Consider the following 6,385-nt stretch of genomic DNA (forward strand, 5'->3'; position numbering starts at 1 on the left):
CTGCCCAGGTTGGGTTTGGGCGGGACTCATTTCTACTCCGAAAGTTATGGAAAGTTGTCATCTGACCAGAGCAGCCCAAAAAGTGGCCAACACCTCCCTGGGCAAGAGCTGATTTCTAGTTTGGAAGCAGACAAAAGGGGAACTGTCTGCACATCCCTGGTGTTTGCCAGCCTCGGGGACCTGTGGCTGAGCCACAGGAAGTGTAACTGAGTCATTGGGAAATGACCAGTTGAGTTTCCCAAGCCACATCAAACCAACCTGGACAGAGATGAACTGGGCTGCTCAGGCCTAAAGGACAGAAAACACTGCCTTTGTTTGGGAAAAACCAACTGCGTCCGCCAGGAATAACGGGAGATGTAACCACATGGAAGCCTCTAATGGGAGTTTCCTCCTTGGTTAAGCAGCACAAGTGTCTTGAGGTTCCCACTGGGTTTTGAGGGATGTCCTGGGTGAAGCACAGCATGGCCCAGCCAGGGGAAGCACTGCAGGTGATGCTGCAGTTCCCCCTTCCCAACCAAGGACCTGTCCCTCCTCTGGGTTATGCTTTCACCAGCTTCTGCAGTCCCAGGTTTGGAAGGGCCAGGTGTTTTGGTTTTTTTTCCCAAAAGAGGCAATTCTGAACCTGCTTTCACCCTAAGTAAATGAAAGGAGCTGTGGAAATCATGGGAGAATTTTGTAATTGGGAGATCTCACCTCAAAACTTCTCAGCTAAGGGGTCTGGAGACAGGCACCCACTTCGGGGTGCACCACCTCTCCATCAGTAGCCAGGAGAGATGCACCATCAGGAACTTGGCTGTGGATGGAGCAGAAAGGACATGAGGGAAGGTTCTTTGAGTGTTTTTGGAGACCTGGAGGAGGAGCTGGAGCTTCTCCCAGTTGTGGGAGAAGCAGAACTGCAGCAGCAGCCCCCATCCCATTTCTGGGCCAGCCTGAGGGATGTTGTGTGCAAGGACAGGAGGAGGAAGCTGTGTCAGGAACCAGGAGGGAAAGCAGTGGTGTGAGACAGGCCACGGACTTGCAGCACACCAACCATTGCAATGTACATCAGCTCCTGGGAGGCAGCACTTTGATCAGATGATCAGATTTGCATGAATTGGAATGTAAAAATCTTGGCTGGGGTTTCCAGAGGAACCCAGAGGAACAAGCTGCCTATCTGTGGATGTATCTGACACGAGCATATAGTGAAAACCCTTCCACTCCTTCGTGGGACTGTTTTCCAAGGAGAGACAGCTACGTGGAGCTTAAATGTTGTTTACAGCCATGGCAGGCTTTAGGGCTGTGATCATCTCTGCTCGAGAGCTTTCAAAAGGATAAAATGAGCCTCCTATTATAAGGGCTGAAAATGATCCTAAATGAATAACACACATGCAGCCTTCACAGGCACACAGTGCTGAGCCCTTGGAAATGTTGGCACATGCAAACAAACAAAAACATATGTCTCGGGCCTCTGGTTTTCATAGATTTCTGCATGCCATGACATTTTGGGGGATGGCATTGCCAAGAGCTAATGAACCAGATTCCCAAGCTTGGCTTGCAGAGCTGGCTCAGTGATAGAGGGACTAAGAGGGGAGACCTTTGGGCTGGGGACAGGCTCTGGGGATAGGAGCACTCTGGGCAAAGCCTCTGGGGGTGCCCACCCAAAGGAGGACCAGGTTGTGGGGAGGGCTCCCTCCTCCAGAGCAAGGTTTGCAGTGGGGAGAGTCTCTGGAGGCAACCTGGGACTGGGGACCTGCACCCGCCTCTGCTGGAAGGCAAAGAGGTGCTGGAGAGCAATTGCTCCTGAAACCCACAGCCGTGGCAGTGCCCAAAACACTCCCTGAAGAGACAGTCTGGCTAATCTGCATGTGTACAGCTCCAGCTGGTCCTAAAGCTGCAATGACAGTGACATGGTGATGGCCATCACAGCCAACGCCAGCTGCTGGGAGCCTGAAGGCTGAGCATGGGGGACTGGGACCCAGCTTCTGCCTGAGCATGGGAGACTGGGACCCAGCTTCTGCCTGAGCAGGGGGGACTGGGACCCAGCTTCTGCCTGAGCATGGGGGGACTGGGACCCAACTTCTGCCTGAGCATGGGAGACTGGGACCCAACTTCTGCCTGAGCATGGGGGACTGGGACCCAGCTTCTGCCTGAGCATGGGGGACTGGGACACTGTGTCTGTCCAGAGCCCAAGGAGCTGGGCTTGCCCAGGCTGTGCCCTGCAGAGCAGCTGGTGGGACCCAGGGCACTCACCCAGCCCCTTTGCACTGTCTGTCTGTCTGTCTGTCTGCCTGTCTGGCTTGCTTGGGAAAGGTAAAACACCGTTTCCTGCGGGGTCAGATATTTTGGAAGGGGAAGAAAGCAATTTGTGGCTGTGTTGTCTGCCTGATCAAAAGTGTTACCGGACTCAGCTACACAATGTGCACTCTTTAAACCAGTCCCAATTAGCCCTTCTTGCTAATGCTGCGTTTCATTCCTGAGAGACTGCACTGGGAGAGCTGTTATGACTTTGTGATTGTGCACATACCTTTATGTGCTTTCATTCTTAATCCCCTTTTTGCAGAAGCCAAAAGGTCTTCCAGCCAAAAAGGAAATCAAAACCTTTTGTTGGCTGCTTCATAAGAATTAAGGGTGGGATGAAGGTTGTAGCAGGATCTTAATTAGCCATTGTAAATAACGAGAGCGGCAGTGCCTGCAACCATATACCACCTTGGGTTGAGATATTGTCAGACCACACAAAGCTAGGTGAATGGGCAGCACAATGGCAGATAAAATTCACCCTGACGACTGGGAGGCGAGGCACGGGGAGGGATAATTCGAGCTACGCACGCACCTCGTCGGGCTCCAAATTAATTGTGATCATTTCTGCTTTTATTGAGCCATCCACAGCCACTCCGGGGGCTTTTTTTCCCCCTGTTTTATTTTTGCTGTTGGGGAAGTAAAGCAAAATATGAGGCTGGTTAAAAAGAGGGATGTAAAATATTCCTGAAAGCCTGCCTGCTCCCAGCAGAGATCTGGAGGAGACCCTTGCTAACGTGCCGGGCTCCTCTCTGGATATCTGATCTCAAAAGGGGATATAGTGGAAATAATAAGTGTTCAGAGGCTGACAATGAAAATGATTAGAGGCCTGGGGAGGGAATGCTTTATGGAGGCATTGAAAGGACTGTGCCTGCTTCATTTAGAGACAGGAAAGTAATGAATAGTCTAGACTGCTGGGAAAGTAAATGGGGATCCCCCACTCACCTGCCCTCCTAACACAGGCGGGGGGATTCAGTGAAAAGCAGCCAACTTCAAACTGGGGGAAGAGAGTGGCTCTTGACTTGGGAAAATCACCCAAGGGCACAGCACGACCCTCTGGGCTCACAGTGTGAGAGCCTGGAGTGGCCTCGGAGGGGAAGGGCTCTGGGCAGCCAACCCCCTGCAGCCAGGTGCTTGTCCCATCCCACCCAGAGAAAGCCATGGACGTTCCTTCTGGTTTTGTCCCTGTTAAACAGCTCTGAAGAAAGCATGAGGTGTCTCCATGTGAGCTTTGGGTCCTTCCCCAGTCCTGTCACAAAGGCCTGGCACTTCTCACACTCCTGCGCTGGCTGAAGGAGCAGCAAAGATGCTCTGCAATGGCCTTGTAGGACCCCTATAGGTCTATCTGCTCCCCCTTACCTTTCCATCCCCTCAAGAAACTCCAGAGGCACATCTCTCCAAGGAGGCTGCTTGCAAACCCTAACTTGCATTTTCTCTTGGTGCATTTTGGCCCCCAAAGCCCTTTCCACATCCCACATTTGCTCACCATTGGGATGGTGCCAGCGCTGGCACATGGCACTGTTGTGTGGCCACCTGTGCCAGCTGGTTGAGGTTGGAGAGGAGAACTATCAGCCCTTGCCTTCACAGGGTCACTCAGATCCTCTCCAACCCTTTGCTGTCTTTTGCACCAGCCACGCCAGGCAACTAAGTGCAAGTGGTCCCTTTCTGGGGGTGAAGCTGAGATGACTCGTTTGATCTTGAACGTGGCAAGTCTTGAGCTCAGTGTTTTGGAGCCTGATTGCACAAGCTCCCTGCATACATTTGGTCTGAGATCTTTCATTGCCCGGAGGATTTGGGTGTTCAAGTCCCATCAGTTTGGCATGTTGCAGCTGGATTGCTCCCATGACTTCAGGAGGAGATCCACGCAGGCAGGCCTTTTGCTTTGGGAACCTGAGAACGCGGCGCGATTTGCTGGGAAGCACCAAAAATTGCTGCCAGGTGGGAGACAAAAGTCTCTGGGCTGCTGCAGGGTAACTTGGTGTCCTCTCCAAGGCCGGCTGGGGAGTGGGATTGGCCTGGCCAGCTGTGGGGTGTGCTGTCAGATGTCACTGTTGGTGGTCTGAACCCGGCCCAAGGTGCTCTAATCTACCATCTGCTGCAGCAGCCAAGTGATTCAGGGCTGGATGTTTGCTTGGTACCTCTTCAAGGTGTGAACTGAGATCCTCATGCTCTCCAGAGAAGGCAATGCAAACAGACCCTCTGCCTTCCCTGCTGGCTTCTCTGGGGGGGGTGAAACCACAAGCCCTGGTGAAGCACTTCGCCCTCCCCAAGGCGTTGCTCTCCAAGGGCATGGGGCACTCCAGAGGTGGCTACACCAGGAGACAGGGATCACCTTCACGAAGTGACTGGCTTGGGAAATAAACCCAAACTCTGCCCTTAGGTGGAATTCATGACATTTGAATTTAGAGGTAGGTTGTGTGTAGTGCCACACTGCAGGAGGGGGGTTGGGGCTGTGTGATGGGCATGGCCACGGTGTGGGCTTCCTTCCACACCTTTCCACCCAAGCCAAGTGGCTCCCACACAAGAACAGCAATGCAAGCCTCCCCTGATGGCTTCACAGCCAGAGGGAAAAAGGTTACACTGTCCCCTGGGACACCAGGAAGGTTTGGCAATGAAGTGGGTGGGAGCATCAGCACCTGGAGCATCCCCCCTGCAGGGGCCTGTCCTGGGTGCAGAGCTGCTGGCACGTAGCAAAAATAATCAGTCCAGGAGAAATTACCCCAAGTGCTTGAAAATGGCAGTGATGGTGGGAAGAAAAATGGATCAAAGCAGGATGCAGAGATGAAAGACGAGCAAAAGTTACTGGGTCTGGAAGTTTCCAGAGAAATGTTGGTGGGCGTGAGTGAAAATGTGGCTGTGGCCAGAGGTTGGAGAACCAGGGGAGGGCTTTGCCTGTGTGGCAAACATGCAAACTGGAGCCTTTTGTTTCATTATCTGCTTTTTGGGGTTTTATTAGAGGTCTCGCATCACAGAATCAAGGAATGGTTTGGGTTGAAGCAACCTTACAGACATCTAGTCCTGAGCCCCTGCACAGGCAGAGACCTCCCAGCAGCCCAGGTTGCTCCAAGCCCCATCCAACCTGCCCTTCAACACTGCCAGGGATGGGGCAGCCACAGCTTCCCTGGGAAACCTGGGCCAGGCTCTCACCACCCTCACACTTGAGCATTTCTTCCTAATCATCTAATTATCATCTGATCATCTACTTCCTAATAATCTCTCCTGTAACTTCTCTGCTGTTCGGAGGGTATTGCAAGTTCCAGACCACAAACATCTGTGACTTCCCAGAGGGCCCAGAGACATCTGCTAGAGGTGTCCAATTGGATGTGCTGGAAGGATGGAGGAGAAGATGTGACACCCACCCACACGGGGACAGCCTGGGCCCCCCTTGGGGTCCCTGGCTCTGCTGCATGTCAGCAGACACGCGCGGGTGCCCTGCACTGGTGTCAGAGGTAAATTGAGTCAATTATCTCCCACCATCTCTGTTGAAAGTGGTACTTAATCCTTCCCTCTAAACCTTTTATCTGACATTAAATGGTCATTAGTTTAAAAGAAAAAAAAGTTAAGCTGACTCACTTTCCAGCTGGGAAAACCTTTACAGTTGCAGGAAAAATGTACCGAGGGCATGCACTGATAACATTGTTTTAGGGAACAAACAAAAACCACCATCAGTTTTGCATTCATTATTTTTCTGGGCAAATGAATTAAACAAACAGGACTGCTGATTTGTAACTTGTGGGCACATTGTTGTGTTTACTATTAGACCTTCCTGGAAATTTCCCGAGTTAGGAGAAACATTTAAATCATAACCAGCTCCACGTTTCTGGTGGGAATCGTTCCCAGTCATAAATAATAAAGAAGTCTTTAGGCTGATGAGAAGGAATTCAGACTCATCTCTGCCATGTTTCCAGTCCAAACCAAGGCCCTGCTGCTTTGGGTGGAAGCTCTCGGGGTGGGGAGGGATGCTGTGGGGTTGGGTGCTGGGGTGGGAGACTCAGCTCATCCTCCTGCCCTGCTCATTAGCGGTTTTGCCTCATTAAGCAGCCAGGCTCTGCCCTCAGCTTGGCACCTCCACCCTGCCACCCTGGAGGAGCTTGGGTTCTGCACCACCAGC

The sequence above is a fragment of the Apus apus genome, chromosome 13 (genome assembly GCF_020740795.1).
Source record: "Apus apus isolate bApuApu2 chromosome 13, bApuApu2.pri.cur, whole genome shotgun sequence".
NCBI lineage: Eukaryota > Metazoa > Chordata > Aves > Apodiformes > Apodidae > Apus > Apus apus.